Here is an 11,947-nt window from a genome sequence, read left to right on the forward strand (position 1 = left end):
CTTCCTGCTAGCGAGCTAACGCCGAGCCGAGCTTTCCAGCTTCCAGCCCAGTTCTCCCCCCCCCCCACCCCGCGCCTGACTCCCGGCGCTCAGCGGCGATCGCGCTCCCGCGCGCGCACACGCACACACACACACACACACACACACATATACACATACACACACACACACGGCAGCAAACTTCCACTCGACGAACTCCCCGATCTCCTCCCAGCCTCCCCCCCCCCGGGAGGCAGCAGGCCCCCCGCTGCGTCCCTCTCCCCCCCCATGCCCACGCGGGGCCGCTTAGGTTGACTGCATTCCTAATAACTTACAGCTATGAAATAAAAACGAAAGCGAGCAAGGCAGCTAAAGCGCCAGGCAAATCCATTGCGGGGGACGCGAAGAGTCGAAGAAACCCGCGGCGGGCGGGGGGCCACGGGGGAAGGGGGTCGGATTGCAGCCGCCCGCGGCGCGCCAAGCCCGCCTGCGGCCTCCCCGGGAAAAGGTGCTCCCCGGCACTGACCTGAAATTCCCAATCGGAGAGTAAGCTGGGAGCTTCGCGATCCGACGCTTTGAAGTTTCCTTCGAGCAGAGTCGAGGCGGCGAAAAAGAGCGGGGGGCGGCTGGGTAGATCGGGAGAGGTGTGCAGGGTTGGGGTGGGGTGGGGGGGAAATGGCTAAGTTAACGAGCGGAGAAGGAGCCGGACCGGGGAAGCGCGGCGAGCAGCAAAGTTTGCCGTCCCCGGCTGCCCGCAGCCCGCTCCAGGCGCCGTTCTCGCTCGCCTCCCTCGCCGTCTACTGCCAGCCGGCTGCCCTCGGGGTCGGCCCAGTGGAGGGGTGGGCTCAGGGCCGCGTGGGGGTGGGGCGGGGCGGAGCGGAGAGGGATCGGAGCCTCAGGGCAGGTGGCGACAGCTCCACGCGATCTTCTGGGTTCCCGCAGCTGGACTGGGCTCGACCAGGCTCAGCAGCTCCCGCGCCGCCGCTGCCGCCCGCGCTCGGGCAAGAGCCCCAGCGCCATGTTGACGGTTCGCCGCGAGCGCCCGCTCGGGTTGGATGTGTGTGTGAGTGTGAGTGAGTGTGTGTGTGTGTGTGTGTTGGCCAAGTCGTCCCTGCGCGGCGACAGCGCGGCTTGGGCTCTCCGCCCGGCGGCTCGCGGGCTCCCCCTCCGCCGTCCGCCTCGCTCCCGCTCTCGATCGCAGTCTCCCCCGCAGCCGCCGAGCTCCGCCCGCGTTCACCGAGGAGCGCAGATCCGCCTCACCTTGCTGCTGGGAGCCCGGGCTCCGTCTGCCGCCGCACGCCGCGATCCCAGCGCGTCCCCCCTCCCTGGTTCCCTCCTCTTCCTCCTCCCCCTCCCTCCGCCCGCCCTCCCTCCCTCCCTCCCAGCAGCCGTCTCCCCTCCCCCCGCAGGCGCAGCGCTCGGGCGACAGCCGCCCGCCCGCCGCCGCCTCCAGCTCTCGCAAGTTTGAGCTCCCCTAGTCTCCGATCACCCTCCACTGCGGCGCCTCCGCGGTGGGGTTTCGGGAGGGGTGATTCCCCCATGAAAGGTTTGCCCGACTTTCCCTGGCTGTCATCTAGTCCCAGCCGGACGCGTTTTAGCCTCTCCTCTGTCTGAACCCCGGACCACCTGAGTGCCCCCCCCCACTCGTCCCCTGCCGTCTCCTCCCCAGCTCCGGCCTGAGTTAGCTGCACACGCCACGCCGAGCCTGGGCGCACGTCCTGGAGACCGACTTGGGCGGCGGCGGCGAGGGCAGCCAGCAGATCCGGAGCTGAGGGATGGGGGGGGGGGCGGGGGCAGCTTTCCTAGCCGCGCGCCGAGACTCCCCTGGCTACCCAGAAGGCTAGTGGAGGACCGCAATTACCATAAAGCGCCTCGCACTTCGCTCAGCCAAAGCTGTCAAACCCCAGTGGCAGCCGCCACTGCCGCTTTTCGACACCAGCGCTGCGCTCTCTCGGCCTCGCGTCCTCTTCCAGACACAGTCCAGCAGAACCTAGCAGTGTGCGTCTGCACCCACCCCGATCCCAGATCGCCTCTTCACTGAAGAGTTCCTTCCCATTTCGGTGTCCAGAGCTACCTGGAAACACCACCCAGGGAGACAGTGGCCGTTGGCCCCAAGTCTGTGCCCGATTTCCTTGAACATTTCAATTGTGGGAATTGTTTGGAGGCGGGGGGGGAGGGGGTAACTCTTGGTGGCACAAGGGGAAGGTGGGGGGGGCAGTATGGAAGCGAGGATCCGCCTGGTTTTCTCCCAGTTCCCGAGTATTTCATGGTCCGCCTCAGGTGGTTGGAGGGTCTGCCCTAGTCCCTCACCTCGGCCTCGGGAGATTATCTCCCGCGTTTTATTTTCCTTGGCAGGGAGCAACTTTTGGCTTACACCGTCGGCCCATAAATTTCCACTCGGTAACGTCGTGCTGATCGTTGCCCGGCGGCGGCATACAGCCTGCGCCCGCAGCAGTTCAATTCAATTGACATGTATTGAGCTTCTCCAACGCGCACCCGGCGCGGCGCTGGGCGCGGGCGGGGAGGGGGGGAAGGGAGGGTTGAGACGGGGGACGGGCAGGGGCAGGCAGGCGGAAGGGGGGAATCGGAGAAGTGAGATTCCGGCCTCCCAGAGCCCAGATCCTCAAGGGTGAGCTGAGAGCCCTAAAGGGGGCGGCGGGGGGGGGGGGGGGAATCAAGCCTAACCGCACCCAGACTGGGGGCTCAGACACCGTGGCCAAAGGCGATCCCATTGGGCTGCTTGCTGGAGCCTGGTCTTTTTATACTGGGAAGGGGGTTGGGTATCTTCTGCCTAAGGACAAGATGGTTCAGGCTTGATGAGAACATAAATCCGAAATGGAGGTGGCTTGTAAAATCCACACAGAAACTTCTAAAATATCCTGTAGTGTCCCTATGCCAAAAATAATCAAAAGCATCTCAAGTTGATTAATAAGTCAAGGTCAAGGCCAAAGCCAGCTCCAGCTAGCATATATTTGGCCTTCTAAAAATGAGATTCACTACTGACCGTGGGGCGGGTATTAGGTGCAATTTTTTTTCATTGTTTTATGTATAAAAACAGCTCTTCTCAAAGCAGAAGTGAAACATCTCTACCGTTTGAAACCCAAAACTTCGGGCAGAATTAAATCTTCATGCTCCAGAGCTGCTAGTAACAACCCATGCAAGACAGGCAGGCCAGTACCCCCCACCACACACACACCTCCAGCAGTGCCCAGCCATGCTGGGCCTGGAAGCTTCCAGAACCCAGTCTTGCAGGATGGAATGTATGCCTTTTTCTTCCTGGCCTTTCAGGAGGTGAATGTCTCTGAAAGCTAACCTACACATTTTTTTAATCTCCGGTAACAAGCAGAAAGACACCTGGACTATTATGCTGTAAAGCTATTTTTTATAAAGACATTTTAGGGCCAGACATTAAAAATTATTAGACTGAACGCATGCAAGTTACAGACACAGCTGGAGAAAAGGCCGCTGGTTGTGTGTTGTAAGGTTTCTGTTTGAAGCGACTCCTTTATTCAAAAACAAACCTAAAATAAACCGGGAAGGCTGGAGTGGGGCATTTGTGGGGAAACTCGCTGAACGCGGTTCCAGGCTTAGGCCACTGTGTGGTTGGGCGGGAGAGCTGGCTTGGGTGAGCGCGGAGCCGTGCCAGGCTCTTCCGGCTCAGTTAGGCCCCACGGCAGAGGCCCTGGCTCCGTGCCCAGCCACCTTCTCTCCCCTCTTCTCATCTTCCCAACTCTCCTCCCCTCTTCTCATCTTCCCAGCTCTCCTCCCAGACATAAGTTGCTTCTCTCCCACCCTCCCCCCAGAGTCCAAGTCATGTATAGATGACTGTCCAGAACTTTCGGAAAATCCTTGAGCCAAGCATGGAGCCGGCTGACTCTTGGAGTCCTCTGGCCTCCCGGGGCTGCAGACAAAAGGGCCTGTTTGTCTAACTTTAAGTCCTAGCGTTAAAATGAATAGGGGGGGGGGTGTGCTGTAAAGGAGTAGGGGCCGCAGAGAGGGCTGACTGAGGAAGAAATTTGATGCTGGAGACAAACAGGCCAGGAAATTCGCCTTTGACGTCATTTGCAGCACTTACCCCTCCCCCTGGGGGGGGGGGTAGTCTCTTGCCTCCAAGGTACCCTCCTGCAGGCTGGTGGGATTAAAGTGTTTCTCTTCCATCTCCTAGGGATACATTTTTCCAACTCCGTGGGATTTAAAATGTATCTTATTAAGAGAATCCTAAGAGGCATGAGTGCAGAGGAGTTCATGCCTCCTTGGGAATTAAAATGTGGATTTTTCCCTAGGTGTCCTAAAATGTAGAGGAGGGCAGGATTCTCCCTATTGGCCTGATGAATTGGAATTGTTCCGAGGAAAAGAGGTAAAAAGCTGTCAAAGGGCAGCGTCCCATCTTGTGTTCCCGCTCAGGAACTGAGGACACACGGGGTCTGCAACGTATGTGCAGGCGATCTGGCTCTTCCCCCTGTTCCCTCCTCCTCTGCCCTCCCACTAGCCCCTTGGGAGCTGACCTGGGGGTCAGGCAGCTATACTGGGCACTCAGCAAGGGGAGGATTTCAATAAAAGCAGAGGAGGTGGAAAGGGCGAGCCAGCAAGCTAGTGAACACAAGGGAGGCAAGGCTGCTATAGCCAGCTGAAAAATAAAGAAATAGGCACAGAAATGAGAGGTGCTCCGAGATGAAGCAGCACAAGGGGGGAGGGGCGCTGCTCCATCATCTCTGTGAAAGGGTTCTGTGGTTATAACATATGGCTGGACCTCAAGCTCCAGGGCGTTCTGCTGGAGATTCTAACCAGGTTCTGCAACTGAACAAGCCTGCCCTTTGAGGTCAGGTTGACAATAAGACCTGCCAGGGCCTCTTCCATACCTCTAGTCATGCCCAGACCTAGGAGAAAGGCCCTACATCCTGTGGTAAGATTTGGGGGAGGCCCTGGGCTCCGAACATTGTGTTGGGGTGGGTGGGTCTCTTGTAAATATATGGGTGTAGGATGGAAATCCTAAAGCTCTATGGTCTCTAATAGCTCACCTCCTAGGCTGTTTTCTGGCCTATGACATTTGCTATTGTAGTTATTGGAACAAGTAGCACTTGAGTGGTTACAGATAAATGTAGTAAAATACATGGTAACTCGAGGTAGCTTGTTGATGCTATCCATAAAAACACACAAACACCCACACTTACACTCTTTGAGTCACTTTGTGGGGAAATCTCCCAGGCTTACGCATTGGCACTTTTTTGGCCTGGACTCGGGACCTGGGCTCTGTTTCTGAGCTCTCTCTCTCTCTCTCTCTCAAGGCTAGCACTAGATCACTTGAGCTAACCCTCAACTTCCAGGTGGCCTTTTGGTGGTTAATTGGAAATAAGAGTCTCACATACTTTCCTGCCCTGGCTGGTCAAATAGTGATCCTCAGATCTCAGCCTCTGGTGTATCTAGGATTTCAGGCATGAGCCACCAGTGCCCAGCTCCCAATGGCACTGTTTTTAAAATGTACAGTTCACCCTTTCTAGCACAGGACATATATCCCTTTGCCTCTCCAAACGTCAAAAGAAAAAACAATTGGAGGCCTATCTTTGTCCCAAGGATTTTACTCACCAGAGAACACCTAAAGGTTGTTTTCCAGGGCAAAAAGGCTGCTGGACTTAGGGTTCACCAACTTAAAAGAAGGTAGCTCTTCTGCATGGCCTTTGGAGCGCTGGTTCTTGGGTGTTTGTAGGGAGAAGGCCCAAAGAGCAGAACCAACATGGTTCTTAGCAACAATCTCTCAGAATTGACTAGGAACTAAGAGGTTTCAGGCATATCTATGCTGAAGGGCCACAGGGTGGTTGAATGTTGACCGAATGGCAACACCGTATTTACAAGAGGCTTTTGGGAAGCCCGACTCCTGCTTGGCCTGGCCCCAGTTTAAGAGCCCTTGAAGCGGCTGTGCTGACCGGATGCGCCAGCAGATAAACCCAGGACGCCAAGTCCCCGTCTGTACTGCTTACTTAGCAAGGCGCCTCCAGCGCATATTTTACCCAGCTGGGGGGCCGTGAGCAGGAACCGAAGGGTAGGGAGCCCGAAGCAACAACTTGTCGCCCAGAGACCAAGCTGCCTGCGCCCTGCCCCAGCCATTTTGTATCCAGCTTCGCGGCTCCCCCCAACTTCCCGTGGCCTCTGCGGAAATGCACCACACCAAGCCCTTCTCCAAGGGCACCACCCAGGGGGTCAGGAGTGGGGTTCAGAGGTTTCTCCAGTCCCTTGGCCACCGCAAGAAGGCGGTGAGTAGGGCTCAGCGGAAGAAAACAGGGCACGGATCTTTCTAAATAACCACTTCCCAGGCCCCAAGTCGGGAACAGGGGTGAGTGATGCGGGGCGGTTGCCTTGGGAAGGTCGCAGCTAGGAGCGAAGATAGGGTTCGTGCTGAGCTGGGAATTCCAAACGCCTTAATCTGTGGCACATTTTACCCGCCCCCATTTCACTTTGTTATGCCTCTATTCCACCCCATCTCCCCACCCCCCTCACACACACACCCCCATCCCTGCGTCGCCTGCGCGTTAGCAGTCTTACAGTCCCTGGCCGCGAATGCGGGACGCGGGGGAGGGCTGCAGGGTGGTTTGCGTTTCGAGGCCTGACAGAACCTTCTGTGTGCGGCGGAGGGAGGAGGCTAATGCATAATGCACAGCGCCTGGAAGCCCGGCCATTAGCGGCCTGTCGGTGACACAGACAAACGACTGAGAGGGAGGAGATCCAGCTCGCTCTGGAGTTTAAATATACCAGCGTGGAGGGGAAACGCCATGATTTAAAAGTGTGTGTGTTTGCAGACACTCGCATATATTTTAATGATTTCCAGCAGGCTACGCGTCCCAGCCTTGCATCCCCCTCCCCAAAAGGGGAATGTGTGTAGGGGAGGGGGGGAATGAAGGCCTCAATCAGAGACCTACCGCCAGTTTTTGAAAAATGAAGGGGAGAGAGGTTGATAAACACAGTGCTAAGAAACGGAGGCCTGGAGAAGCTGCCCAAATCAAGGCCATTCTGAAAAAGGAAAGGAAAGAAAGAAGGAAAGGAAAAGAAAGCAAGAAAAAAGGAAGGGAGAGAGAGGGGGCGGGGAGAGAGAAAGGGAAGGAGGGAAGGAAGGAAGGAAGGAAGGAAGGAAGGAAGGAAGGAAGGAAGGAAGGAAGGAAGGAAGGGGGGAGACCTGGTCAAGGGCCCAATGGCCCAAACTGGGCCCACTGTGTTGTACTGGAAAGACCTGGGGAAAAGAATAAACCTTCCACCACCACCCCCAGGAACCCACTCCCTCCCCCCCATTCTGACAATCCTGAGACCTCCTTCCTGCCCGTTTAACACACCAGTGTTTTTTAGCAATTAAGGCGAGAAGGGGGTGGGGATAAAGATAAGCCAATTTTTTTTCTGCCATGCAAGTGTGAAAGATAAGATAAGGCTAAGCTGGGGCAAAGCGGCTGCTTACAACCTCCCCTCAGCGATTTTGATCGGTCACTTCTTATCTCGCAAAAATGCTCCTTTCGAAAACTGCATCAAAAAAAAAAGAAAGAAAGAAAAGAAAAAGGCTGAAGGAAAGCATTTTCATTTGGAAGTGACATTTAAAACCCACCTCCCCTCCACCAGCAACCCCCTCCCCATCGGCGAGGCTACCCAGGAAAAGTCGCACCTCTACTGCAGGGTTTCAGGCTTTCTCGTGGGGGGCAGGATTACTTGAGTAATTAGGCTGCATAAAACCACGGATGCGTGATGAGGATTTATTTTGCATCCAACCCAAGATCCAAGTGGCGTTTTCCTTCTTGGTTACTGGTCGGTGCTTGTGTTTCACCATCAAGCTCATGTTGAAACTAAACAGGTAGTTTTATCTGCAAGGGTCATATAACAATGTCAACATGAGGTGGTTGTTAATTCGAAATAATAAGAAACTCGGCTGATTTTTACAGGCCTCTGTAAATGGAGAAAAAGATACTAGATGTCCCAGAACCGGAGAATTCTTAGCTGAACTGGGCTCTCCAAGTGTTTTAGAATTCCTCGCCCCACGCCCCACATAAGGGATTTCTGGATTGTATGTTAAGGAAGGTTTGGTATCAAACCCTAGGCCCACATGGCCGCTTGCAAATTCCCCTAGTCCAACTGCTAGCCCCAGATCACAAACACCCAGGCAGGCTGGGATCCCAGGCCAAGCTCATCAAGCCTGTTTCTCCACCGGCTCAAGCTTTGAGACTCCAACCCCCCCCCCCCCTCAACCTCCATCTAGGGTCGGCACCACCGAGCCAGACACCCCGAGAGTCTTCCTCCTCCGGGCCAGGCTGCCAGACCCAAAGCCCTGGGCCAGCCGCTGCCGGATCGTCCCCGGGGAGCCGAAACCGCCATGTGGGGAAACCCCACCTCTAGCCCTTCCCCGAAAAGCCTGGCCGCGGTAATAGCGCCTAGCGAGCGGGCATCCGCTGACAGCCAGGCCTCGCGTAAGGCCCACACGCGTCCCAACAGTCAACCAGAGTTCCCCTCGGGCGTGCCGTCTGGCATGGCCCCAAGGCTCAGGGTGCGGGGCCACAGAGAGCTGGGGGTGGGGTTGGGGTGGGGGATCGGACTCCGCGGGGCCCGGCTGGGCTCGGTTCCGCGTTCCTGGACCCGCGGGTAAGCTAAGCCGGCGGGGCAGGCCGCTCCCTGGCTGGCGCCGGGGCGCCGAGCTGCGCTTCACGTGCCCGCCATATCAGCGGTGGCGGCGAGGAGGGGGCTGGGAGGCGCGCGGCCGCTCCCGCGGGGGTCTCCGGGCCCCAGCCCCACCCCCACTCAGGGGCTGAGCCGGGACCACCCCGCAGCCACGATCCCAGCACAAATCGAGAGCTGCGTTGCCAGACGCCCAGAGGCTCTTAGGGGCGCCGCTCCGGGCGTTGCACGGCGGCGGCGGCGGCGGCGGCGGCAGCCAGGGGAGGGTGCTCCTCGCGGCCGCCCCGGGAACTTCCCGACCGCCCCGCCGCCGCAGTCACGGGGACCGGAAGCCCTCGCGCCGCCCTGAGCGGCCTCCGCTGGCCCCCAGGGCTGTTCCAGACGAGAGCTGGTCGCGCGTCACCCCTGATCTCTCCTGACTCGAGGAGACTACCCGCGCTCTAGGGTACCCCTACTAAAGCCCAGAGGACCCTACTCCCGGTCCGATGCGAGGTCCCTCTGCTACGGCCATAAACACGTCTCCTCCTTTCTCTCCCAGACCCGCAGCTGGGACGGGAGGGGCGCGGAGCAGCCACTCCGGCCCGGCAGGAACACCTGCTCCTGGGCCCTGCAGCTGGGCGCGTGGTGCTGGGAGAGATCGCCTACTGTTGTGTGTAGAGATCGCGGAAGCGAAAATGGGGCTCCGAAGCTCAGGGCCCCGAGCAGCCGAACCTCGGCCTTCCTCTTCTTTTACCCGCTCTGGCAGGCCAAGCCTAAAGCCAGTTGGCCTACAGGGCGGCCGGGGAGGGGGGGGGGGTCACTCGATCTCACTGAAGGACCACAGTCCCTGGGAACTAGCTTCTTGCCTTAAAATCTAGTTCTCAAGACAGCAAAGCCTGTCTTGGGAGCCTTCCTAGTGTCCACCCCCACTCATCTGCCCCTCGGTCCCACTCTTGCCTCGTGCAGGAAAACGGGAGTAGGTCAAGGCGGCACCAGCACCTCCTCGTTGCCCCATAGGGATCTAGAGTCTGGTAGCGAACTGACTTTGCCACTCCATATGGGTGAGGAAAGATGGACCCTATCCATCTTCCATCTTCTCTGTGCCCCGAGGAGCTCCAGCGGCCGATCTAACCTGCGTGGCTGGCCCTGTCTCACCTCCCCACCCCACCCCACCCCACGCCCAACCCTCCCCAACTCTCCTGGCCCAGGGCCCGGCCAGGGAAGGCGTTGTTTTGCCAGCGGGAGCCGAGCGAGTGCGCAGAGAAAAGCCTCCTTGCTCTAATGAGAGTGCACACAGCGCTGCAGCGAGGAGGATGATTACCCGGCGGGCGGGAGGGGGCGCGGGCCCGGGCCGCGGGCGGCGTGTGCGGCGGCCCCACGGGCCCGGAGTCCCCGCCTGTCTGGCTGCTAATCGCACGCTTTCTGCTGTTACAGAGGCAGGCGGGAGCCGGCGGCCGAGCCCAACGCCGGCGACTCGGCGGGTGACACGGAAACATGGCGCAGCGCCTCTCCCCCGCCCGCCCTCCCCGCGCTCCCTCCCGCCTCCCGCCTCCCGCCTCCCGCCTCGCACTTCCTCCCGCCCGCGCGGCTTTTGCAGTTCTAATGCTGTGCTTTCGGCCTGGCACCATGACGCTAGCAGCCGCTTCTCCGCGGCCCCGCGCGTCTCTTTTCCCCCTTTGTTTTCGGGGGTCTATAGAAAACGTTTGCTTTTGTCCCGAGCTCTCGTTAAACCAAACTTGTGGTGGCAACGGAAGGCAGTGCGGGCGGGGAGGGGCCCGGGGATTTTGGCAGCAGCAGACCAGAGCTTGGTGGAAACTTCTCTCGCTGGGTTCCCCATCACCCCGCCTTCCTAACCCCACCCCCATCCAGCTCAGCTGCCCAGCCGACGCTTCTCCACTCCCCCCTCCCCCCCCCCACACCCCAAGAGGCCCCAGGCGCTCCAGGAAGGTCTGGCCCACAGGGACTGTGGTCGTGAGCGAACAGTCCAGGGTGCGTGTCTGTGAGCCCAGACTTTTTGGCACTTAGTGACCTTGCTCCTTGCAACCTTGACTTGTCTCTGCTTCCTCTTGGTCACTCGGGGTTTTATATCTCAGTCGGTGGAAAAGGAAGAGGGGGGAAGAGAAAGTGTTGAGTGTATGTGGTTTTTGTTTTGGTAATCGCTCACCCCCCACTGCAAAGCCCCCTCCTTTGTGGATCTCGGGTTAGAAGAGGGGAACATGAACTCTACAGGAAAGCAGGCTGGATCGTATTCTACTGGCTCAGCCACACTCAGTTTGTATGCGGAGTTGGAGGACTCTGCACCGTGGGGAACGTGAGGGCCACGTACCTCGATTCAGGAGATGCCAAACCTCCCTCTGATAGGGCGAAAAGATCTGGGTTCCCTACCCTGGCGTACTACCCAGCCCGATGGGCACGCTGTGGCTCTTCGCACCGGAGCTGCTCAGGCGGCAATTTTTTAAGCCTGCAATTAAGCGAGGCGTCGCCGTGTCCTCTGCTAGTGTCGATCCTGTCAGTCGCACATGGCCTTGGTGCTCCGGTCCGAGGCCCCGCGATTAGTCACAGGCTCGCTTCGCTCCTTCCCTAATCCGCCTCTGCAGGCAGCCTGGGGACGCGGCCGACTTGGCGGCGCTGGCAAGGAGCCACAGCACGCGGGGCGGGCCTCCCGGCCAATGCCAGCACCACTGTGCCTGCGCCGGCGCGGGCCCCGAGGTGCTGCCCCCCCCCCCCCCGCCACAGCTCCCTGGCTGAGGGCTGCGGCGCCCCTCGTTCTCCCGCCCCTCTCCCGGGCCAGCTAGATCTATTTGTGTGGTGTCATTTGCATAAAAATAGGACAAGTGTTTCAGTACGTTCGAACGCGGGAGGCGAAATCCTTATTGATGTGTCTGTGTGGAGCCTTCGGTTGTCGGAGTGGTTTGATTTAGGGTGTTTGTGTTGCTTTCTACGAGGAATGAGGAAATCCAGCGCAATGCTTCGGCGCCCCCCTACCCCCAGCATCCCCACCACCACCACCACGCGCGCCTGGGAACGGTGCACGACCTGGGCCCCAACGCGCCGGGTCCTCAAGGAGCAGGTTGAGGGCCAGGCGGCGGCCCATTATGACTCATAAAACTGGGAGGCCTAATCACCAGCTGCCAATCCTTTTACATGTGGCTCTTCCCAATGTTCCCTTCGCCCAGGCCGGGCCTCCCGCGGGTTTGCCCTGGACACTACTTAGAGCTGCCCAGTGGGAGCTAATCAAGTGTCTGCTCCTTCTCCTCGATAGCCTGGTTTCCCTTCTTAGGTGCCCCCCCCCCCCTCTCCCCCCTGCTCACGGCTTTAGCGCTGCTCGCCAGAAACTCCCCAGTTTGGA

General features: G+C 58.8%; 1 protein-coding gene across 5 annotated transcripts in view; it reads right to left on the reverse strand.

Moving 5' to 3' along the window:
• Window positions 1-1,260, reverse strand: part of Bcor (BCL6 corepressor) — a 44,646-nt gene extending 43,386 nt beyond the window's left edge. For all 5 annotated transcript variants that reach the window (XM_042683623.1, XM_042683621.1, XM_042683622.1 and 2 more), the window contains exon 1: window positions 506-1,260. The gene's annotated coding sequence lies outside the window, so the exon portion shown is untranslated. The remainder of the gene's footprint in view (window positions 1-505) is intronic.
• Between the last annotated feature and the right edge of the window lie 10,687 nt (window positions 1,261-11,947).

This window comes from Dipodomys spectabilis, unplaced genomic scaffold (genome assembly GCF_019054845.1).
Source record: "Dipodomys spectabilis isolate Male_0828 unplaced genomic scaffold, ASM1905484v1 ptg000082l, whole genome shotgun sequence".
NCBI classification, from domain to species: domain Eukaryota; kingdom Metazoa; phylum Chordata; class Mammalia; order Rodentia; family Heteromyidae; genus Dipodomys; species Dipodomys spectabilis.